The sequence below is a fragment of the Strigops habroptila genome, chromosome 11 (assembly GCF_004027225.2).
Source record: "Strigops habroptila isolate Jane chromosome 11, bStrHab1.2.pri, whole genome shotgun sequence".
NCBI lineage: Eukaryota > Metazoa > Chordata > Aves > Psittaciformes > Psittacidae > Strigops > Strigops habroptila.
This window is the reverse complement of record NC_046360.1, coordinates 14,010,577-14,036,122: the sequence shown is the minus strand read 5'-3', so window position 1 is coordinate 14,036,122 and position 25,546 is coordinate 14,010,577. Positions and strand designations below refer to the sequence as shown.

Sequence of the window (25,546 nt, the reverse complement as noted above, 5' to 3'; positions counted from 1 at the left end):
AGGCCAGGTTGGACACAGGGGCTTGGAGCAACCTGCTCTAGTGGAAGGTGTCCCTGCCCGTGGCAAGGGGTTGGGGCTGGAGGAGCTTTAAGGTCCTTTCCAACCCAAACCAGGCTGGGATCTATGATAAAGCCGGGGTAGAGCTCTCCAGTTTCATCATTTTGCACATAATGCCACTGAAATTCCCTTCTCAAAGGGTAATCTTTGCCCCTTTGACGTTTTGCACAGCAGCATATTGCAGCGTAAGCTGAAAGCACTGCACACATGAGGGAGATGAGTTCATGCACCAACATTTTAGGGATATTCAAGTTTTACACATGTTCAAGCTACACTGATGGTAAAACTGGAAACCCCACAAGGTTCCACAGGCTCTTGGGGCAGAATCTGTACACCAAGCAGGAGCAGCTGAACTTCACCGAGATGCTTCTCCCTCCATGTGCTTTCGTTATTACGGGTGGCCCAATTTATCCATTGGGGTCCCTCACCCACCCTGAAGCACTGCAGCATCGGGCTGTACATCACCTTCCCATACAGCCACCCAGCCAGATGCAGCCTCCACGCTAAGGGACACCTTTGTCTGGCTTTGGGCACCAGTTACTTCTCCAGCAACTTTCGAAACAGACTGTTTTCTCTAAACCATTACAGAAAAAGCCACTAAGTTAGCTTTAACTGCAGTATGTGTGGTAGCCCACATGCCACCTGCCTCAGTGAGGCATCACGGCCACGCTTCCACTTTGCCTGCCACAGCTTTAACTCCTGTTTATCTTACAGAAGGATGGCAGAAGTCTTATGCAAGTTCACCTCTGCCATGCTCGTTATCCTCCCAGGAGCCACTGGATGAAATGGGAGTTAATGAATAACACAGGAGGAATTATTTCATTAGCCCCATGGTGAAAGAGAGCCATCTAATTCTCGGCTATGATGTCAGACTTGAGAACCAGCCAGCAACACTTGCTCAGGCTTCCACTGCTCAATCAAGTGCTGCACTAGTGGTGTTCATAGCAGAGGGCTTGGGCAAGACTGCCAGAGCATGGAGCAGAGCTGCTCTGAGAGCAGCCTTGGGAAGCACCAAAGCAGCACAAGTGAGGGAATGACGCCTGGCATTTGCTTCCACAGGGGAAGGACAGGAGGGGGAGGTTTTAGCAGTGTACATTTAATGTATGGGCCTTGCACAGATATGGAAATCAATGCAGTAATTTTCCCCTTGCCTCCACATCAGAGTCCCAACCCCACACCAATTACCACCAGTCTCTGGTACAACCTGTCTGTCAAATTCCATCAGCAACCCAAGGCACTTGAAGGGAAGTCTGAAGCAAGGTACAGATCCTTCATCAGTCATCACCAGTCCTGTCTTCTGGCATTCAAGGCTACCTCCCTTCAACTGTTCAACTAATGCTTCTCACAATAGAATCTGATGCTTACGACTTCAAGTAGCTGTTCACTCCCCTGTGAAAAACACACCCATCTCCTGCTGGTATGGGTAGGAAGGAGGACAACTGCAACAAAGACTTCCTCAGTCTACCAAAGTCTTCCTTCAGGTCATCCACACATTTTCCTGCAATAAAAACCAGCCTCAGATTGCCTGACGAGTTGGTATGGTTAAAAGCCTGTCTAGCTCTAGTTCTGCCAAGGGGACCAGGCAGTTTAAGATCATATTTAGAGAAATGGTATTTTACTGATTCCATAGCCATGGAAGTCCATCCTCACTGAGAGCAGGACAGCTGTGCTAAGCAGTGCTCTGCAGACAGTTTGACTCTCAGGACAGATGTTCCTTCCTGGCCAGAACACCCCTGTGCTTCCTTTACATTAGTCAGGAGCAAGCTCAGAGACAAGAAAGCAGCAGACATTTGAACAGCCACACATTACTGACTTTGCATAACACATCAAAAGCAAAAGCTAATTGTACCATACCCCAAGCCATGCTGGAAGAAACACTATCTCCAAGGTTAGTATGTGCTGTTCTGTCATTCCCACATGTAAGACGTATTCATATTCAAGTCCTGGCGTCACAATTCCTCAAGAATGCAATGCTGAAGTATATTTAGAATGCTCCTGTTAACATGATAGCCAGCTTCCAAAATGCCACTAAAATATCCTAAAGCCACTACTTAAACCACTATGGACCTGATAGAGTGAGTCCAGAGGAGGCCCCGGAGCTGCTGCGAGGGCTGGAGCAGCTCTGCTCTGGAGCCAGGCTGAGAGAGCTGGGCTGGGGCAGCCTGGAGAAGAGAAGGCTCCTGAAGGGGACACCTTAGAGCAGCTCCAGGGCCTAAAGGGGCTCCAGGAAACCTGGAGAGGGGCTTTGGACAAGGGCCTGTAGGGACAGGCCAAGGGGAATGGCTTTAACCTGCCAGAGGGGAGACTGAGATGAGCTCTGAGGCAGAAGCTCTTCCCTGTGAGGGTGCTGAGGCGCTGGCACAGGGTGCCCAGAGGAGCTGTGGCTGCCCCATCCCTGGCAGTGTTCAAGGCCAGGTTGGACACAGGGGCTTGGAGCAACCTGCTCTAGTGGAAGGTGTCCCTGCCCGTGGCAGGGGGTTGGAACTGGAGGAGCTTTAAGGTCCCTTCCAACACAAACCAACCTATAACTCTATTATTCCATTGTTCTATAAACATTTATCTTGAATTCTTCAATAATTGTTCAAAATAGCCATATTTCAGATACAATACTAATCCCATGGCACTTTCTGTAAAACTGATAGGAAATTCAGTAAGACAAACTATTAAAAGTTGGCTTTTATTACACGAGAACCTTCTGAACTTGTGTGGACCAGCATCAACACCCAGTGCTGCCAGTAAACAGCACCTCCCTGCACGTGAAGAGCATCTGCACACAGGCACTGCCTCTGGGCCACCATCTCCACACAGGCAGCCACTGCCAGGCAGAAAGCCTCGAGGTGCTGCCTAGCAGGCAGTGCCCATCACCCACTGGGTGCTCAGCAGAGCATACAGCTGCGCTTCCTGCTACAGAGCTGCAAAGCAGTGCCTAAAGGTAAGCATAACAGTACACTGTGAGGCAAGAAGCAAGGTTTTGAGATGGTGTGCAATCTGGGATAGAAGTGGTGCCCTCACTGGAGAGGCTGGGAGCCTCCACAACTCTGCCCTGTGCAGGAATACTGCTCTAGGTTCAATGATGTTACACTCCCTGCTCAGTCAGAGCTGGCCTTACACAAGGCAGAGTTCTGCAGAGCTCTTTAGTGGGGTCTTTAGAGGCTGCGTCTGTAGCCTAGAGCAGTGTTTGTTAAATGAATCTTCATGCCAAGAACACTGCCAAAGCCACCCACAGCCAAGAGATTCATCTTTACTGGAAGCATCCCTAGCACTACCTCCAGACCAGCTGTACACAAACACTGCTCTAGAGGCTTGTAGTAAGTTTCTTCTCACCTAAAGCCAGATTTTGGGTCTGACCTAGTCTCTTTTTCAAAAGGCGGCCCCCATTCTATCCCTCAGTGTGCAGTTCTTACCTGTGTGGACACCCACTTCAGGAGACAGCCAATGCTTGATTCAGCTGTATGGTTTGGCAGGAGGACAGGGCAGCAACATCCAACTGTCCTTAACTCTGCAGTTTCCAGCTTAAACACACCTAGAGAGCATCACTAGGAGGATGTAAACAGTGTCAGCCAGGCTGTGGCAGCATCACTCACTAAAAACACAGCTGCACACCACATTCTTTGGTGTTCAGATGTGAGAAACAAGCAGCTCACCAGACATTCCCTATAGGAACACACATTCCTCCACAGCTGGAAAACCACTGCAATCCTTCCTGCATCCCCCCAGCTTTTTGCTAGCATTAAGTAGCTGCCCAGGTGAGAGTCAGTTATAAAGTCATTCTGCCACCACCACTATTTTCTCAGAGCTTAAAAATTAAATTAAGTATCCCACTACTGGAATTTCACTACCAGGAAGCTGCAATAATGCTTACTGCATTATGGTTCTTGGTTTGTTTTCCCAATAGAACCACTCAATCACTTCAATGGTTTGAGTTAATTATTGCTAAACCGAGGTAAATGCAAACAGAAACCCCAAAAGCATGAAACAGCAGGAGGAAACCAAGCTCAACTTAAACTGGATTCTTTGTGACCACCTGCAAGTGCCAAAGAAATTCTCACACAGCTCCAACCTGCATGAGCAAATGCAATCCCTGATGATCAGAGCTTCAGAGAGTGGCCACATGAAGATTATAGAGTGAGGTAAAGACTCGGGCTTTATCTACACACCTGAGATTAGCAATGACCAAGGTTTATCAGAATGTATAAAAAAAAACCCTAGGACCTGGATGCAGTATTTCCAGGATGTTCTGTCAGACTTTGATCCTCTCAGCAATAAAGCACAAAAAGCAGGAATGATTCTGTGGAGAGTCCACCAGAACCCCAGAGATCTCAGTTCTCTAGAGCTTCTTCTGCACTGATCCAAGAATACCTTCAGCCATACTTTTCTCTCATTGAACTGAAGCAAAGCAGACACAGCCTCAAGGAGTTGACGGAAGGCAGCAGCAGTCAGACTCAGCCCTGGCACACTTGATTTTACAGAAGAGCTACCAGTTGCCAGAGAAGTTTCACTGACTTACGCTGACAGGATAGAAATTGGAAGTGTTCAAACATGCACCTCATTTGAAATTGCTGGTGTGAGATGTTCAACCTACATGTGAAAGCCTTTGAACCTGGCCAGTGGAAGTGACTTCTGCAAAGCAATGAGCCTCACTCAGCAAGAGCAGCACGCTTAGAAAGGAAGTGAATAGGCAATAGAAAGAGTGCTTCAAGTGTCAGTCTTCCTGAGAGTAGGCAGGACAAAGTGCTTTTTGTTTCTACCTTTGAGCTCTTTTTCTACCTTTTTCTACCTTCTACTCTTTTTCTACCTTTAAGCTCAAATCAAAACTAGATTAAATGTGCTACCAGCCTGGCTTCTACCTCACAGCCTGATACAGGATCTCATGAAGAGACCTGCCAATACCCTGCAGTAACTCACAGCCCAGCAGACAGGCAATGTGTGTGTTCCATTGCCCCCAGATGAGGGCTGAAGCAAATCACGTCTCTTCGGCATCACAGCAAGTGACAGGCAATCATTGTGCTTGTAGTCAAGATGAAATAAAAGCTCAGAAATAAGAGCTAGAGGTCTTACCTGTATAGGAGTTAACCAACATGAGTAACAACATGTTTAGTCTTGCTAGAGCCAGGAGCAGTATGTGCCTGAGCACAGTTATCAATGAAAGCTTTCTTACCTCCAGGAACAGGCTCTGAAATACACGCACTTGTGGTTTGTACAGTTTCGCCTTGCTAAGTTCACCAGCAGGATCTTCTGCTCTTAACCAGTTACTGAATAACTTTCCAGCATGAAGGTTCAGTGCATTAGTTCTCACTACTGAAGTAAATACACAGCTGACTTAACATCCACAAATCCAATAACCATAGCCCGCAACCCACAAGGACTAAGCACATTTTATCTGTGGAAAACCCATGAGCATTTATCAAGTAACACGTCAAATCTTAACCACAAATACTAAACAAAACCAGCAATTCAACTGTTTCAGTTAACAATTAATAAAAGACTTCTGAGAAAAAGGGATGCATCTGCATCCCCTTCCTACATAACCCCTGAGCACAGCTCAAGAAGCAGCCCAGGCACAACCAGTGCCAGGCAGCAGCAGAGGCAAAGCCTGGAAGAACTGTGTGTTCTGCTGGGGACACTTTCAAACTCAGCCTGGCTGAGACACAGAACAGTGCCAGGAGCTGCATTGTCGAGGGACAATTTGAAACCAGAAAAGGCCATGCTTTCAGCATTCAGGCCTTTCTGCACCAGATGTTCAGCCCAAGACCCCAGTGCTGTAAGGCAGACAGTATCCTAAGCTCCAGAGGCGCATGATCCACAGATCATGGAATCACACGATGGTTCGGGTTAGAAGGGACCCTCACAGCACCTCTGTGGCCTCCTCTGGACTCACTCCAACAGCTCCATGTCCTCTTCTGTTGTTGCCCCAGAGCTGGACACAGGACTGCAGGGGAGCAGCAGCAGAGGGGGAAAATCCCCCCCCTGACTGTACCTATCCCAGACTGCAGCACGCCAGAAGCATTCTACCTACTGGAGGCTGTTGTAAGACAGCTTTAGCAACAGGACCATTTTACCTACAGAAACAAAACCAAGCACTGCAGAAGCTGTTGTTAACTGCTTCACCTGCAGCAAGCCTGTCTAGAAGCACTGCATTAAAAACTCCCCTTCAGAGAATCAGCCTAGTCATGCTGAACAGGGCACCAGGACTGCAAGCTAAACTGAGAACATGCAGTGTGCTGACACAACACTGAAGCAAAGGTTAAATTGCAGATTTCTGCCTCAAACCTGCCTGCAAGGAACACTGTCACTTGTAGCTAGGAGTTCAAATACTGGAAGAGAAAGAACCACAGTGGTGTTCTGATGCACTTAACTCAGCTTAAGTCCCACTCCTCCAGCTCAGTCTGAGCAAATTCTGTGAAAACTTTACACCAAGCTACCCCAAAATACTAAGAATAGAATTCATGCCTACTGGTTTACACAAAATCTGCTACTTCTACCTTTGAAAACTCAGTGAGGCTTGAAAGTATAGCAAACCTAACTAAACTGATTCCTTACTTCAGAACTGCAGCCTTCAGACCCTTCCATTGAAGCTACTTCACCACCAAGCACTACATTGAGATATTCCATATACGAGTATATGCTATAGCATTCACCCAGCCTATTTTGTTTAGATGAGACATTAGTAAGGACTTTTCCCCATTCCTCCCCAAAAAGGAAGCCTGTAAAACTGGCATCAGATACACATACAATGCATCACTTCAAAGGTAAGGCTGAGATCAGACACTCTTCATCTCAGAAGTATCTGCATGAATCTCCAGGATTTCACAGGCAGAACAACTCCTAAATGCTAAATTGGAAGTTTAACACCACACATTAACAAAACTGCAGAATGAAGAGGGTGTAAGGAGACAGGCACAGCTGCTTGCTACAGGTCACATTCACTTCTTTCTGCTCAAGGAAAAACTTACCCACCCAGTAAGTTTAGGGTGACACACGCCTTGGTATTTAAATAACTGAGATCTAGAGATGTAGGACATAGGTGACTCAGTAGGAGCCAACTCTTTAAACAAATGCAGGTTTTAACAGGAGAAATCCCTGTTCTATTCTTACAGAGTTTAAAGGTACAAAAAGCCCTGTGTTGGAGGAACACAGCAGCACCAGGCAAAGATGCTCTGAATTCCACAGAGGGGCTGAGCTGTCCCTCACACAGCACGAGCTGTGGATTCCCAGCTTCATGGGAAGAGCTACAACTTTCTCTTACACATTCTTACATACAATAAACCACCAGATGTTTAAACTCTGAGTTCTGGATAAAGTGTTATTAAAATAACCCAAGTGCCCAGGTCATGATTTGAGGGGTTACAGGGAAGTGGCTCTTTGGAAGTCAGCTAACAACAGCACATCCTTCAGAGAAGTCTCAAGCCATCGTATCTGTTTCAACATGCATGAACTCTGCTAAGTCAAGTCTTTCAACACCCCTTAGCACAGTGCCCTGGGGAGAACACAATGGCAAAACCTGACTAATTGCTATGAAATATGGTGCTGATTGTGTTTTCTTTTGCGAACGTGAGAGAGGCACCGAGTTGTTTCACCACAAGTGATCTTCATTCTCTGAATCGGCCCCAGGGTGTTCCTTCACCTTCCACATTTTAGTTTGCTGCAAATGCTTCAGCAGATCTATCAAGACCAGGACAGGGCTTGGAGCAACCTGCTCTAGTGGAAGGTGTCCCTGCCCGTGGCAGGGGGTTGGAACCGGAGGAGCTTTAAGGTCCCCTCCAACCCAAACCAGGCTGGGATTCGATGACCTTAAGAACACCAGCCCCTCACAGGGACCCCATTCTTCCTCCTAGTTTTCCAGAGTCAAACAAGAGGCTTGAAGTTCTACAAAACAGGTGCTTCAAGCCCAGTTTAACATTTACTGTTCATCAAGTTCAAAACCTGACCTTTCATAAGCAATAAACAACCCGGCTGGCTACAGCAGCAACTGCACCACAACGGGCTTCACAGCACCAGCTCCACACTCGTCCAGGTCTTTCCAGCACCCACACCACCTGAAGAGACAGCCACAGCGCTCCAAACCCTGCCTGGAAATTCAAACCAGCTCTAGGAATTCTTTACTTGTCTTGGCAAGAGTCAGTATAAAAACTGTGCAGTTTAAGCACATAAATTAGGTTTTGGAAGGATTCTTGGCATTAGGCCTTTCTTTAAACTGCTGCTTAACTAGACTGTCCCCAGCCACCTGCTTGCTTCTAATATGGTAATTCATGCACAAAAACTTAAGTCCCTCCTTGTCCTTTCCATGATACAAGTCACTTCAGACCAAATTCTTCTGACAAGGCATGTTTTATGACTCCTCACCTTTGGTAAGTGAAGTCACTTTAGCTCCACAACAAAAGTTACTGAACCTGCAGCATGGTTTTAGAAGAATTCTTTATTAGTGCATTCCTTGGTCTGCTGGGAATGACAAATGGTAGCAAGAGTTTATAATGAGACTAAAACCTGAGTTTTGTTGTAAGAATCAGAAAACGCAGTAGCATTTGTTTTAAACACTTCGAAATTGAAAGGAGATGAGGCAGATTGCAATTCTGGGACTTGAAGCATGTTCAAGTACACAAGGCCTAGCCCTACTAGGTCTCTAATTTGAATGCCAAACAATCTGGGTGTAGGAACAAGCATGCTAGGGGAAGTAAAGGCACCGCTTCAGCAAGGGCTGGCCAGCGTATCACCACCTCTGGGTGAGCACTGGCCGGGTCTCAGGCAGCTGGACATAGTGCTGGGGCAGTTCACAATACTGGACCATAACTTGAAATCATGGGTAGGAAAATAAGCTGCAGGGCACAGCACACAGCTTGCTCTCCAGCGAGCTGCCACACTGCTTCCTCCCCAGCCAGAACAAATCAAGCTGTCTTATGCAAGAGGAAAAGTCCTCATACCTCAGTGCTGAATGAGAAGATGGCGGTCAAGGAATGATGCAACAGCGCTATTAAAGCTAATAGGGCTGTGGGTGTGACCCTCAAAGGCCAGAAGCACCTCAACTTGTACCTTCTACAAACAGCTCAGTAGAAAGCTAAAACAAATGGAAGCAAGAAACAGCTCTTACTGTCCTTGTTACGCCAATCTTACACTTGGCAAATCAAGCCAAATCCTTTTGTCCACAACTCCCGGGGCTCCACACGAGCACCGCACTGCCCAGTGCAGGCAGGGACTGCACTGAACCACCACCCTCCCAGGTGAGCAGCACATCCAAGCAGGTTGCAAGATTGCTTCTGACTCCAAGTTGATTACAACAGCAGGATTAGCATTGCTTTTCTCAGGGAATTACTAAAATATTCCCACCTTTAGAGCCTTCCACTGGTAGGTTATCACCAGCCTTTCAGAGCTCACAGGAAGAAGTGCCTATGCCGTGTATTACAGAGCCACTAGTGCCTTAGCAATTTAAAGCTAGAGAGCTCCTAAGCCAGCCTACCAGTCAGCACTTGAGAAGCAAAAGATAATTTGCCTGGAGTAATGAGCTAAGTATAGAGCCACCGTGACTAGAGCTCCCCAATTATTCCTGCATTTCTTTTGTTGGGAGTAAAACAGCCTGGGAAGAAGCAGAGGCTTTGGTGGTGGGTACAATCAGTTACTGAAGCTACTCCAAGCAAAACAACAGTGATCTTGTGCTTAATGGACCGAATTCTGCAAAGCAGCACCAAGAGTCAAGATCAGCATCTTCCAAATCAGTGGAGTTTGTTCACCTCAGCTCATCAAACTTCAGCATTTTAGGGAATCCTATTGTTTTTGAACCCCCAACATACTCAGCTTGTCTAGTCCTCTGACAGATCAGTGCTGAGCCTGTCATTCAGAAGCCAAAATGCCAGTCTGATACATGGAAGTCAGTTTGGTTCCAGCTCCTAAAGCCTGCAGAACTGAAGGGGGGGAAAGCAACATGACAGTGACTGGGCATGTTGGTACCAACATTATGCAGCTATACAAGAAACTACTATTTTCTGAAATTATCTTTTAATGAATGTTTCTTATTCATTAACCAGGGTTTATGAGTATTACTTTTACAGCCATATATCCGCTGACATCCCATATGGTCACAGATTCTGAAGGAAGGACCTATGATGAGTTGTACCACCACCAACGAAGTTTTCACATCAACACCCTAATACATAGTTTAACATGTGGAGGTGTTCTGGACATACAGGCATACTCTGAGTATACTGAAGTTGTAGTCCTTTTTATCATGAGCTAGGTAGGAGCTCCAGAGCAGAGATCTGGTCTCCTTACTCAGAAATCTAACTCTGCTTCCCCCTGGTTTTGCCAGAACACGACCCAGCAACAGAATACTAAACACTTCAACATGGTTCTCCAGAACTAAAAATTTCCATGTGGCTTCTATCTGCAGTCTCAGTTTACTCATCTGTTATGTACATGGATGCTCTGCTGCAGTGAAGTACACTAACCAAACACCTCAAATCATGTGATACTCATGCTTGAGTCTGGAGGGATTAAGAGATTCCAGTCCAGAGCAAAAGAAAACAAGCAAGCTATTGTATTCTGCATTAGAAAACAACTATGCCTTGACCATAATCCATCAGCCAAGCCTACAAGGAAAGCCCAGCAGACCTCAAAATATTTACCTTGTTCCATCTTCCTCCTTTCTCCTCAGAGAGTTCAGATTTTCCCAAAGAGGAAAAAAGGTGCATTCTTTTGGAAGTTACTCAAAGAAAGGTTCACTGAGCATAGACAAACATGATGATTTAATTACAATGGGTATCCAACCAGAATATAATGCCCCGTTCACAGCAAATTCCTGCTACCAGCAGTGGGAGAGAATGAAGAACCTGAATTCTCAAATGCACCCATGACCAGCGTGTCCACCCATCACCATGTAATTAAAGAACAGGAATGCCTAATTGTAAAGATGAACTACTTGTTTGATAAGGATTAGTCATTCATTTGATGAAAAGCTTATTCACTGTTAGAAATGCACAGTGCTTCGATGGAAAGTAGTAAAAGGTCTGCATGCAGAGGCGAGAGACTTGCAAGTTTCCATTACACACACTTCACCTGCTTTCAGCTTCCACCTATTAAAGGAAAATAATCAAACTAACCTGGAAATGCAACCTGCTTGCACAGTCTAGTCAGGTTTCTTGGATCAACATGCCCACATTACACTAATAGATTTGTTTTTGGAAGTGAAAAAAAGGAAAACTCAAATAGAACAATAAAATCAAAGCCATCAGCTCACAGCACTGAGAGGTGTTTCTACTCTAGCCCATAGCAAACTGACTGCAGAATAGAGAGCAATGCCCTCACATCCATTCTCAAGCAAAGCTGCTCTACAGCATGGCAGGTGAGTTTTCCTCTCATAGCCTCTCCTTTGTGCTCATCCGTTCTTTGTCAAGACACAGACAAGTATTCTAAAAGCCTGAATCATAGAAAACCTACAGAACAGCAAAAGTCAGCTTTGAGAACAGTAGTTGAGAGTCAGAGAAGGCACTGAAGGCTGGAGGCAAGTAAAACTGCACACAGTACAGCTGCAACAGATCCAGGAGGTCTGAAAAGGTCTCAAACACCCTCTCAAGGACGCAACAAACACTATAATTACAAAGAGAACTTCACAGCATCTCATTTATCTCCGGTTTAAGTTTCAATGATAGCAATTACAAGCTTACAGATAGCAATGCACTAAGTAAAGCTTTCCCAGGTACACATTTAGGTCAATTAAGGCTACAAGAGATGAAATCAGCCACCACAGCAACCACTTTGCTCCCTTTCCTGATCTACCTGCAGAGAAAACACGGAGTCAGGCTGCTGCTCACCTTCTAACTACCAGGTAGGAAATTCCAGGAAAACGCTTTCCACCAACTCCGGGCTCAGCTGCAACCACTTCCCTGAGCAGCTTCAGATTGAAACTCATTTCGAAAGCATGCAGAGTGATAGGACATCAGCTAGGAGACTGGATCATTCTAACCTCTGCTGTACAGCAGAATCGAGGCTTCACACCGGAAGTACTGAGTTGTGCTACCCATGCAACACTCACTGCAGGATGCTAAAGGGATGAAGGCTCCCTGGTCGTAAGCAGTTCCAGTGCTACAGCAGGTACAAGTGAATTGTTTGTATCTCTCTGGGTGCTCAGTCATTTTGTTACCACTTCTTTAATTCAGCCTTCAGTTTCACCCAACTCTTCAATACTTCCAACTACAATGTCCAGTAACTAAACTGAAAGCAAAGTTCTAGTATTCCGCTCTTGACCTATGAGGTGCTAAACTCTGCATGAGCAGAAGACTCAAAGAAAGATCTGATTTTCTGAAATCAGATTTTCTGAAACCTATTTTCTGAAATCCTGCCACCAGCTGTACAGAACATCACCACCCCACCCCCCCAAAAAAAAAATAAGAACCCTACTTGCAGAATAGTCAAAGCACAGAGAACCTGAGCAGTCACTCACAGGCCTTGGAAGGCTCCTGATCCCCATCACCCCCAAAGGGCTGCTCGCAGGGGTGAGCTGAGGAGACAGCAAATACCTGTGGGCAGGTCCTGCCTCTGCTCCACACTCCAAGAGCCGTCAGCAAGCCAACTTCTTGTCTGCAGACTGGATCTCAGCCTATGCCTTCCAGCACAGACAGGCATTCCTGTCCTCTCCTCACACAGGTGCCTGGAAGCAGCTCCTCAGGCACTTCCAGGAGTGAGAAAGGAGCGCTAGAGAAAACAGCCTCATTCTGTCAAAATCCTGCCCGTTCCCGTCGATCCTGGAGTCAAAAACCTTCTTTAAAGGCACAGGGAAAGTGAAACTATTTTTATTTCTTCCTGAAGCTTTGGCCTTCCAGGTAAAGCTACAGAATTAATGCTTTGATTATAGCCCTCGTTTCCAGGCCCAGAGTTGGAGAAGCAAATGAGGCCCACAAAAGGGCAACAGAAAACTGTCCTAACAGCGTTTTTATAAATAATCTCTATACCAGCACATAAACCTCTGGTATTGGAAAGAAAAACTACGAGTAATCACAGCAATGCAGCAGGCTTCCTCCACAAGCTCAATTTGAAGTGCATTACTTCTCTCTATGCTCACTGTATGTTCTAGGAACTGAACCTTGTAGAGCATCAGATCAAAATACTTAAAGAAACTATTGGCCTCATGTCCACAAGAGCCCTCACCATACAGCAGGCACTCGAGCCAGGGATCTCTAGTTCAAGCTATTTTGTTTCAGAAATGTCAGTTAAAGCATGATGCAGAGCTTTTCACTTGGTTTTCCTGATGGGAAGTCTTTCCACATTTTTAAAATAGGGTAAGAAAGACCACAGACAAGAGAGCCTCTGGTACAAGTCTTATCCATGGGCATAGTGTACTCACAGCATGAGAAGCACACACTGGTAGTAAGTTACTTGGACAACGTTGTTTCCTTGAAAAGTAGGAAGCTGAGATCACAGTGAAACAAATCTTTCCCAATACTCTTCCCAGTAAGGACCTGAGAAGGTAGATCCTGCACATCTGCTACAGATAGTCACAGTAAAGAACAACTTTAGATCTGAAATTAAACCAACACAAAACAGCTCAGGATATCCTGCAGAACTGCCCCAGCTGAAGAAACCGAGAACTTAAATCCTGCTTCCACCTCACAGGGTCTACAGGAATGCTGAGCAGCCCAGAAACCTAATCCTGCAGGCAGAAAAGCACATGTAGATTGATTCTTTCACTGTAACCAAGTGAAAATGCAATTGCAGCTTCGTGTTTTAAAGCTCTGCCAGAAGATAAAAAAAGACAGTGCTATGAGAGCTTTGACATTCAGGTGCTTGCCCATGAAGCAAAATTGCTTTCTTGCTCTCCTCACGCTGGAGGCTTCCACTTAATCTCCCCAGCAGCATGCACCAACCACCACACTAGAGGAGCCTGTGGAGAAGCCCTGTCCAACCTTGTGGGAAGCGTCACAGCAGAAAATACAGGAGTGACAGGACTAAAAGGACATGCAAGGAAGCACGGAACACACAGCTCAAGATCAACATACATAACAGAGAGGAAGCAGACAGTTAAATATCAAAGCTCAAGTGTCAGGACACAAGTCTCTCCTACATGGCTCTTCACTGTCTCCAGGCCATGTTCTGCAAGGCCAGAGGCCCGTGGCAGCCTGCCTTGCTGTCCACACTCACAGGGTGCAGACGTTTGGAAACTCCCTCTTACAGCTCTCACTGTAGAGAACACACCACAGTGGGGTGCTGGCCTGTCCTCACTGCCCTCCCAAAAGCCCAGCTCTTCATAAGGAGCAAGGGACTAACCCCAAGTTCCTGATTTCAGCCCAGCTTCAAGCTAATTCCACAGGTGACATAGTAATTTCCCAAGCTAAGCTCTGGCTTCCCAGCTAGCACTAACTAATGCTTCACAAGATAAATAGCTAAAAGCCTTGAGCTGACCACTACCATGTTATTCATATACTGGAGAATAGTTTGATCAAGAAGTCAGTGAAAGCATCAGCTAGATGTGCACCTCAGATGAAAACCATCCACCACACCCAGCTTCATTTTCATCATGTCAGTCCATCACAATGAACACCCAAAATGACAGCGAGATGTGCTGAGCCAGGCAAAAGGCAGCTTGCTTTGCTTTTCACCTACAGTACTCCTCTAAGGCTTTGCTTCTTCGATGTTCTGTCCTCTGTCAACTAACATGAACTGCAAAGTTGTACTTTCAAGCATTTGCAATTCAGTATTTTTGATTCTGCATCTCTAGAAGAGGGGTTTAATACTACTTCAGGTTGATCAGCATGTGTTACTGAGGACACGTTTCATTCCTGGCATGACTGGCAGCTTGTACAGCAGCCTGCCCCCAAGCTATCCTATCGATGCTGCTTCAGAGCCTTTCACTTCATTCCCAGTCAAGAGGGAAAATAACAGACTACTCGCCCTAAAATTAAACTCCACTAGAATCTTGTTCAAAGTATTAACTTGTTCAGAAGGGATAATACTTGAATACAGCAGCTTGGAGAAGTTTAGTTGCAATACCACTTAAAAAAGGCCATCTGGCTTCAAGTCTTCTGAAATCCAGCCCTCCCAAGGCAGGATAAGAACCACTCATACAGCCTTTTTCAGAGGCTGGGGTTTTTTCCTCCCCTTGTCAGAGTTTGGAAGGGTTCTGCCACCTACATGATCACTCTTACAGAGTCATTAGCTGCCTCACCTATGCATATACACACTCAGATCAGAAAAACTTCAAATTAGATCATTCCAAGGTTACTTTGGTGCCACGACTTTCAGCATTAACACCCTGAGGAGGAGCAATGCCTCCAAAACACCCAGTTGCCCCCTACTCAGACCTACAGAGCATCCTTCCAGTTCTTGCTTAGCCTGCCACCACATTCACATGAGGAACCAACTGCTGCTTGCTAAACTTTACATTAAGCTTTAGGTCAGAGGTGTTTCAGAAGATGAATCAAAGCTAGGAATCAGCAACTGTGTTTTAAAGTTAAGCCTTTAAAAACAGTGCTTTTGAGGGACATCAATGACTCCAGAAATAGCTTATTCATTTCAACTAATGTTCCAGCGAGCCTCCTGCTCTGCTCCTCCTCCCCAGCTCACTTCGCATGCTGTGGTGCTGCAGTTCCATGCTTCAGTTCTAGACCACATTGCTACTTACTGAACAGAGCGCCTCCAGCTTGGAGCCACTCAATCCAGACACTTCGGAACGAACTGAGGGTGAAAGATACTACTGGTTTCAGCAAGATACTGCTCCCTTCTTCCCTGCTAACACAGGCTTTTCTTCCTTTTACTTCACAAGAGCAGGGACTGACTTGAGGCCTTCCTCATGGGATAAAACATTACCTCCCAGAATGTCTACATTGTTGGTGTTCACCACCTTTACACACTAGCAGAACCTACTAATCAGACGAGGGGAAGAACAGGTCTGGGCTACTCATGCTCTAGCTTGCAATTAAATTTCTGTGGTATCAGGTATGTTGTGCCAGTCGTCCTCCCCTGCTCACCCCAAAGCAAGGGGACAAAGTCCTGGCTGTTTCTGTTATCAGCCACATTCCAGGCCAGCTGACACCAAAGGATGCTGTAGCCTGTGCCTGCAGCCCAGCCCACAAGGAGCAGGCACAGGAAGCTGACACACGTGCAAGTCCATGCACCAGTCTGGATACAGCAGTCCTGCACCGTTCAGGATTAGTGCATCCAAGGTACAAGTTGCAATGCACAAGGAGCTGAGGTCTTCAGTTCTTTACGGGGCACAGCCAAGCCTCAGTAAAACTTCAGTATTTCAAATTCCTGGATTAGCACTAACTTCTCTTCTAGATCTTTCATGTAAATCACTCAGTCCCCCCAAAAATCTGAAGCAACACAAAGGTAAAGAAATAGTTATCTTTTAACAATCCAGTTAAGTCATAAGAATTACAGCATGGACTGAGTGCTAGACATATTCCTAAAGTCCTCCTGACAGCACTGAGAAGTTATGGCACCAATATCTAGAAGAAGGGTGGAATTACACATCATGAGTTAAAACCCATATGGGATCTAACAGGCAGATCTTTACACCACCAGCTACTCGAGACAGACACATGCAGAACAGTTGCACACTGTGGCTTAGAAAATGTAGTACTTAAAAGCTTATCTTGAAAGAAACATAACTTCTATTCATTTGAGTCAGCCAACAAAAGCAACTATGTATGAAACAAGGGCATATTTAAGTATCTGGACTTCTCATTCTGTTTATGATATTTGATAAGCACTAACACACTATTTGGAGTCACATGCTCTGGAAGACACCACCAATATCAAGCAGAAGAGTCCCATGTCATTATATCCAGCTCCACATCCCAGGAGGAAGCTACCAGAGCAGGAACAACCATCTCATCCTTTTGACCTCTGTGGGTGAAAAGAGCTCCAACTTCATGCTGGATGCTACCCCTGTTCCTCCAGAGAGAGCTCCTTCTTCCTTGCTACAGCAGACCTGTTACTCCAGCAGCCTTACAACACCTTTCTCCTTAAGTTATTCCTTTTCCATGCTAATTGCCAGCAAAGCACTGCATAGCCATGTTCCTCCTACTCTGAGAAGGCTGACAACAACTCTCCACCATTGCGGGTTGCATGTAGGTGGAAGGAGAGCTGAGATACGATATTGTACTGCCTGTTTTCAGAAGCTTGGCCATGCTGCACTTGTACCTCCTCCAGCTGTGGATGGCCACTTTTATGGGAAAAGAAGAAATAAAGAACTTCTCAAGCTGAACTATACCACCTACTTGGTACCATCTGTGGTTTGCATCACTTAAGCAGGATAACATTGATATTTAATAACTGCCAGTGCAGACAGGTTATGTCACGAACACTAATAGTACCCTAGATGGGTACCTACAACCCTGCCAGCAAGAGAACCAAGCTTGAGCCTCGATATACCACTCCTGTAATTTGAAGTAGGACAGGAGCACCTTTTCGTGCAATCAAAAGCCACCACTGCTCCAGGTGATTCCCGCACAGCTGCCCCTACCCAGGCTGCAGAAGCAAGCAACAGGAACACTTGTCACTGAAGCACTTCAGAGCCCCACGCCCCGCCCTTACTTATCTGCAGAAAGTTTCAACACTTACACTTCACACTGTTTCCTGTGCCATGAGAGAAAGAACTTTTTCTGTCTTCCAAACCCACTGTGATCAGTAACAGCTGAAGCAATGCAGCTATCAGATGGCAGCCTCCTCCCCTGGCGTTATCTACAAACACTCCTTCAGGAAGACTTCTTCACCTCCAACAAAAAGTTAATTTTCTACTACTGTAGCACATTTTCTATAATAACAGATAAAAGCCACCTCAGCTTTTTAGCTAAAGCTTAGAGCATGACAGCTATTACAAGAAACCTGCCATAGTTCTTTCAGTCACACTACCATCCCTTCCCAATGGGCTCACCTAGGCATTTACACATGCCTTTATATCCACCATAAAGCCAAGCTGCACCTCCCTGCTCAGCACCACCTGACATGATTCACTACACAAGCTCTTGTCTTCTAAAAAAGCCTTACTGCACGTGGTTACACGGGCTCATCACACGACAAAACAAACAGGCGAAGCACACAGGAGAGTGCTCGTCAGGCGTGAAGCCTGCAGGAGCCCTCCCCCAGTGAGGGAAGTGTGTGTGAAAAGGGAAGAAAACAGCTTTCTGTGCAGAGAGATGTAAAGGAACATGAGGTCTCATCTGGTGATAAAACAACATTCCCTAAAAGGATGAACAGAAAAGGGAGCAGCTTCAATGCAAAAAGCTAAACACCACATTGGGGGCAATGGAGCAGGGAAGGGGCAAAACGCTACTCACCAGAGAAGGGCAACATCTACTCAGATCCCACCAAAAGAACAGGACTGTTAAGAGGAACACGGGGAAGAGGCACAATTAAAGCCCCAAAAGTATGTAAATAAAAAGCCATGACAAGCCCCGCTTATAAAAGGAACGGGAATTTTGGCCCCATGCACAAGGGCAGTTGAACACAACTGATACCACGGCCAAAGCAGCAGCAGAAGCCAAGCACGGAACTACGGCTGCCAACGGCATGAGGCGATCCCCCAGCTCAGGCACACGCCGCGGGGCGGGCAGCGAGGCCCGCAGGCCGGAGCCCCCCTTCCCCGGCCGCGCCGCCGGAGCCCCGCGGCGGAGGGACGCGGCGCCGCCCGGGACGGCTGCGCTGCCTGCACCGGCAGGAGGAGGAGGCCGCCGCCGTCACCCCCGGCCGCGGTGCCGGGCGAGCGCCTCAGCCCGAGCAGAACAGAGTCGAACACAGCGGAGCGGAGCAGCGGGAGCCGGCGCCCGGGCCCCGCCGGCGCCCCTCACCCCGAGGGGGCGTGCCGGGCCGCGGCCCCGCAGCTGACAGCCCGGCCGCCCTCCTCCAAGGCCCGGGCCCGGCAGGCCGGCCGGCCCACCCACCGCCCTACAACACACCGTAGCAAGGCCGGCCACCCCCGGCAGCTCCTTACCGCGGGGCAGGGCATGGCGCGGAGCCCCCACAGCCCCGTCGCGGGGCGCGGCCTCCTGCCCGGGCCGGGGTCGCTGCGCTCCTGGGCCGCCTGCGCCGCCTCTCACAGCCACAACAACATGGCGGCCGCACGGGACGCGGGGACAGGCGCGCGCCCTCCTCCTCCTCCTCCGCCGAGGGGCGGGGCCGGGCGCGCGCCGTTCCCGCCTCCCGCGGCCCAGCCACCGCCCTGAGGGGAGCCGGCGCTGCCCCCCCCCCAGTCCCCTCAGCGCTGAGGGGAGCCCATGGCGGGTAGCGCCGCCCGCCTCAGCGCACCCCGGCCCCTCGCACGGCGGCCGCAGAGAGCCGCGGGCACGCCCGCCCCCCGGCAGCTGCTCTCCGCAGGTAAAGCTGGCTCCCCCCGTCCTCCTTTTATAACCGTGTGAGAGTGGTTCGCCGCCTGTCAGCACAGAGCCCTGCCGGGGCTGACGCTGGTACGGACGGTGCCTCAGGAGGAGGTCTTGCGGCCGCCTCGGCCAAGCTGTGAGGCAGGGAACAGGTAGAGGCGGGCTGGAGGTGAGTGCTGAGGGGAGCACTGCCCAGCCTGCGCCCCTGGGGTCCTCCTCAGGGCTCCTCCAGAGCCCCCAGGGAAACACCCTGACGGTAAAAGCCGCTTTGTGCACCAGGTCTTCTGGCCGATGCTTTCCCTCCTTGCTTTTGTGACATTCAGCTCAGCTGTAAGAACATGTGTGGCCCCGTGCCATCAGCAGACACACTGTCCAAGCCACCCTGAGCAGCCCGCAGCTCCTAGAGCATGAGGTAATGGAGAGCAGGGAGCCAACACGAGGCACACGAGCCAAAAACCACATGGAAACGGAGAGACAAGCGATAAAGCAAAGGGATATGACCCTTAAGGAACAGAAAGGCACAGGAAAGCTGAAGAGGTAAATGGCAGTGGGGTATGGGTGGCAGGAAGCATTGCAGCTCCCAAAACGAAGCTTGTGCAATGGAGTTCCTTCTCAGCAGCAAGATTTGTAGGTGGGTTTTGTTGCGACTGTGATGGGCCATGAATGCTTTAAACATATCTTCAATTTACAATACTGTATGTAGGTCAGGTTGTACTTTTGAGAGGTATTTCCACCTGCTCCTCGTGTTCGTCTTGATCTGAAATGAAATGCTTGCTTGCAAGGAGCTATAAAATGCACTCCTAAATTATCCACAGGACTCTCCCTCTGAGTCCAAGGCTAGTCATTGTAACAGATGGACTTCAGTCTGTCATTAAGTCATGTTGAAGCTAGAAGTAGCATTAACGTTCAGAGAGAACAATACAAAATACAGGATCCCATGTCTTTAAACTCAGATACAAGCCACACAGTGAGTTGTTTTCTAGTTTCTCTCCCTTGGTCAGGGACAGTAAACACTTCAAAAGGAAGTTAACCAGCTCCTCTATTGGGATTTTTTTCCAACAACAAGCCATCATGTGAATGCAAATGTGATCTGAATGTCAATATGTACCTTCAGAGGAGCTTTGGAAGAAATACAGGTAACTGAAGGGCAAAACAGGATTCCTGGCCTGTTTACATCCAAAAGCAGCTGGTATAGCTGTACCTGACAAGGATGTGTGTTGACAGCGTTAGGAAGCAGAGTATGAATTTTGAAAGGTCGCTGTTAAAGGGTTGCCTTTTGCAGTGGGTTTGGACAGAGATCAAATGTGACCTACTTCAGGGAGCTGACTTCTGGACACCCAGAACTTGCTGGTTGCTCCTTCTGCTTTTTAAAGAGGGGGAACTAGCTGGAGTGCCATTGTTGTGACAGGAAGAGCCAGGCACTTCCAGCTGTTCATTTCAGTGACACCCCTTGTCTTCTTTGGCGCTACCTTTACAATATAGTTAAACACATCACATGGAGGCTTTCCACATCTTGTGCTCTGAGTCTCTCCATTTCTTCTGTTCCAGACTAATTTTTAATAAATATTAGATATGGCCCCATGTTAAATGACTTTTACCTCTATTTTCCATGTTGATTGGGGCAGAGCATGATAGCTAATGCGAATTATTTTATGGAAATAGAAATTACCCAAAGGGAGAACCTGATGTGCAGCTCAGGGAACAAGGTGTTCCCAAGCCCACAGGCCTGGAACGTATCCTCACTCATCCAGGACAAAGGTTTTAATTTGTGAGTTGGGAATGAATTACTGAGGAGCTACTGAAGCACTCACTGGTTTGAAGCAGCAGGAGGAGAAGCAATCCAGTCATTTAGGGACCTCTTAGTCAGACCTCCAGAACATTAAAAGCTTAGAAAAAAACATAAAGGAAAAAGTAGTTTGGGACAGACAAGTAAATGGAAAATAAGGTAAAAATGCAACATAGCTTTACTAAAGATAGATTGCATTTAACTAAGGTTTTACCTTTGATAATTATTTCCTAGACAATGGATAGATAATAGGTTTAATCTAACTGGATTTAGTAAGATACTAAAACCAATGCCACATGGCAAACGTACGGTTCTTCTGGGGAGCTGTTTGGTAGGTGAGAAGCTGCAGGCAGATGGCCATGGTTTGGGTGGAAAGGCAGACGGTGAGGGTGGAGCTGAGCTCCTTAAGAAACCACTTGGAGACTGTCAGCAGGTTCAAAAATGGATCCAATAAATTAATGGAGAGCACCTCAAACAGTCACCACCTGTGGACTGCAAAGGGAAGAGAGAGCAGAAGGTGCCCAGGCTGTGATGCCCTCCCTGAGCTGCAGCTCTCAGTGCTGGCCGCAGCAACCACGGGCTGGCCCAGCTGGCCACGCTCTCCTGATCCTGCACAGGATTGTTCAGACAGGCCTTGGAACAAAAGGGAGGAGTGAGCTGGTGGTGTTTGCTGATGGCACAAAGTTGGGAGGCAGTGGCAGTACAGGGGGAATAACCATGTTGCTGGAAGAGCTGGATAACATTGAGAGCTGGCACATTTGGAAATGGGATGAAATTTAATAGTGGAAAGTCCAAGGTCATGCATTTGGGAATTACTAAGAAGAATCTCTGCAGCAAGCTGGGAGCTCATCAGTTGGAAATGACAGAAGAAGAGAAAAATCTGGGTGTATTTGTTGATCTCAAGATGACTGCTAACTGCCAACATGAAGCAGCCCTGACAAAAAGCACTTATCAACTTAGATATTTCTAGGAGAAGGGGAAAACCTTACTACTACTCTGCAGAGCTCTGTTGTAACCTTCTCTGGAATTCTGCATGCAGCTCTGCTCACTTTTAATCACGGGAGACCAACTTCAAGTGTGACTGCAGAATAATTACAGGGTAATCCTGATTTTTTCTTATGTAAGGATCTTGAAATGATTTGTTTAGCCAAAAAACCTGAATGCTGAGGAGGGATACAGTTATTCTCTATGCAACTTCAGAGAGTAAACACAGCAGTAAACACATCTCCCTTAAGAGCAAGGGTGATGTTAATGTAAGAGAAAACAAGTATCCGATGGCCATGAAGAGTCAGTCTGGACTGAAACATGAGAACACCCAAGCTCCCAGCAGCGCAAGTCCTGAGGCTTTGGGTTGTCCTTCCCAGAGCTGCCTTACCCTGATGTGGTTCCACCAACAGCTGAGAACTGACCCTAAAGACCCCACAAGTCCTGCCCAGACCTCCCCTGCTGTTCGGGACGCAGCCACCAAGTTACTAGTTGGCTTCTTATGGAAAGAAAAGGGGTTCCTGATGTGGCAGGATATTCTTTGGGCTGCAGTCATCTGAGTTATTGGCTGTATTCGATAAGGTTACAGGTAAAATCTGCTGGTGGTTGTGGTGGAGGGTGACAGTTCGGGATCATCTCGCCCTGGTCCCTCAGGTCCTTCTCCTGCAGAGGGCAGCCCTTGTGCCCACCCTGTAGGTGGGATGCAATCCATGAGTGATCTGCACTTAGAACAGCTGCAAAACCCAAACACCTCTCTGGTACCTTCCTGCCCCTGTTACCATCCAGTAGCCTTTATATGCTTTGCTCTTGTGAGCCAAGCAGCCAACCTCAGCCTTCGTGGGCTGTTTCTGTTCTGATGAACCTGATAGTAAGCTCAGATATGTCTTTTAAACACCATCCTGTTTCTCAAGAACAGTCACCTCATGAAATGCAGAGCAGTTTCCTTCCTCAGAACTCCAAATTGGTTGCTTTGGCTAGTTTTCTACCCAAAAGTAGCTGTCTCCATCCTTTCTCTTCCATTTTGATTGATTTTTCGTCTTTTACCTCACTTTAATGCTTTACTCATTTTACTCTCTTTTTCTCTGCTAAGGCCTGAGCAGAACACCGCACTCAGCCCGTCCCTCACCACTGTATTTGTACTCATCCTGTAGGTGATTCCATTCTTTCCACTCCCAACAGATGTGCAGTCTGTGGGTGACACTTTGCTGAAGGGAGGCACAACAAAGCTGTCTTGGCTACAGCTATACATCAAGATGATTCTATGATTCTAATCAAATATGAGGATTTGGGCAGGTAAGGAATGAGGCGTCATAAAGTCACAGACTGCTCTGAGGTCTCCCCTTCAGGAGCCTTCTCTTCTCCAGGCTGCCCTAGCCCAGCTCTCTCAGCCTGGCTCCAGAGCAGAGCTGCTCCAGCCCTCGCAGCAGCTCCGGGGCCTCCTCTGGCCTCGCTCCAGCAGCTCCACGTCCCTCTTGTGCTGTTGCCCCAGAGCTGGATCAGGACTGCAGGGGGGGTCTCCCCAGAGCGCAGCAGAGGGGCAGGATCCCCTCCCTGACCTGCTGCTCACACTCTGGGGGTGCAGCCCAGCACACGGGGGGGTTCTGGGCTCAAGCACACACTGAAGCTGGGTCATGGGGAGCTTCTCCTCACCCAACACCCCCAAATCCTTCTCCTCAGGGCTGCTCCATCCACTCTGCCCCAGCCTGTAGCTGTGTTTGGGATTGGCCTAATAACCCAGGGCAGGACCTTGCACTTGGCCTTGTTATCTCTGTTATCTCAAGTGATAATTCTTTACAGTAGAAATACTGCGGGCCCCCACGCAGGGCCGTGCCTGTGCGGTGCACAGAGGAGGGAGTTCCCACCCACAGGAACTTGCACCATTAAAGCTCACAAAAGTTGAGCAACTCCTTCACTCCTCTGGCTGGGACGACGTGTACCACAGGCACCAGAGGAGGAGGGAACGGGCGCTCCTACCCCTGGGCAGCACAATGCCATGGCAGAGGGTGAACAAAGACGTGTCTTGGGCCATCCCCAGTGCCTTTCATTAGTGACCAAATAAAAACCAACCTACAATGAGACTTTATGCTAGGAGGGGAGAATATACTTATGCTATGAATATGCTTCCATCAGGTCAGTAGTTTAATGATCACACCTCTGCCTCTACAACTATCAAGAACATGCTGTGGAAGGCTTAGAACTTCCTTTAGTCCCTGCTAAGCTCATGTACCTATCCCTAAAGTAAAATGTAAAAAAGGAAGAAGTAGAGCTGGGTTGAGAAACAGCAAATCCTGGCCTGTACCAAATCAGCATCATCACAGGGGCAGCATTTCAGCTGCTTAGGAAATCTAACAGCCCATTTCCAGGACTTTGCAGCCGAGTGCTACAGTTACATCTTTTTTTAGGTTAAATTGACATTTTTCTCTACTCTTGTCACAACTCTTTCATTTTCTTTCTATTTTTCACATGTGCTTACAAGTGCTGATGCTTCAGGGTTTCCTGCTCCCTCAGCCCTGTAGAGGCTGATGTCTTCAAACCCTGTCCCAGCCTTCTGGAGAGGACACGGGGCCGGGTGGTGAGTGGTGCTTGGTCTGTGTGCGGGCCCAGTAAGCACTGACAGCATGGTGTGAGGGGGGAAATGGCTGGCTGCGTTCCATGTCTGCACACAAGTGAAGCAGATATTCCATCCAGCCCCCAGGCTGTTGTTTGGGACTTTTAGATGGAATTTGAGGAAATGCAGGAACTGTGGAAGCAGTGGTGCTGCGCAGAAAGCAGAATGCCATAGCAGAGCGTTCTGTTCACTGGAGACTGACAGGGACAGCACGTTCCCAGGGGCACTCCAGTGTTTCAATCCTCCTCTTGGTGCTTTTTGTGCTGCTTGAAATGAAAAGGCTGCTTTTGTGTCTTATCACCAGCTCAGCCGTGCAGACTGAGGCAAGGAGATGACTGGAATGTGCCTGTCAGAACGCTGACAGTGCTGCCGGAACCAGGGCACTCTTCCCTGGCTTTGACTTAGGACATCTGATAATCTGCTCTGCACAGCTTCCTCTTGTCCATGAATCATCCTGAAGAAGGATCCTTTTAATAAAAGCTCTTTTTCCAAAAGCTTTTGTTTGGAGAAGTTCTCCAGTTTGGATACGATTTGAAGCCTGCTTGCCTGGTAAATTTGGATGGCTCTGGATCAAACCTTCATAGAATCACAGAATCCCAGCCTGGTTTGTGTTGGAAGGGACCTTAAAGCTCCTCCAGCTCCAACCCCCTGCCACAGGCAGGGACACCTTCCACTAGAGCAGGTTGCTCCAAGCCCCTGTGTCCAACCTGGCCTTGAACACTGCCAGGGATGGGGCAGCCACAGCTTCTCTGGGCACCCTGTGCCAGCGCCTCAGCACCCTCACAGGGAAGAGCTTCTGCCTCAGAGCTCATC

The 25,546-nt window shown here is 47.8% G+C and overlaps 1 protein-coding gene across 4 annotated transcripts in view; it reads right to left on the bottom strand.

The window, feature by feature from the left end:
• The window catches only part of MTMR3 (myotubularin related protein 3), a 79,360-nt gene extending 60,222 nt beyond the window's left edge, over window positions 1-19,138 (bottom strand). For 2 of the 4 annotated variants that reach the window (XM_030501606.1, XM_032920210.1), the window contains exon 1: window positions 18,971-19,138. The gene's annotated coding sequence lies outside the window, so the exon portion shown is untranslated. Of the gene's footprint in view, window positions 1-5,115; window positions 5,231-18,317; window positions 18,362-18,970 lie in introns of all 4 variants that reach the window. The other 2 variants (XM_030501607.1, XM_030501609.1) reach the window with 2 other exon arrangements.
• Between the last annotated feature and the right edge of the window lie 6,408 nt (window positions 19,139-25,546).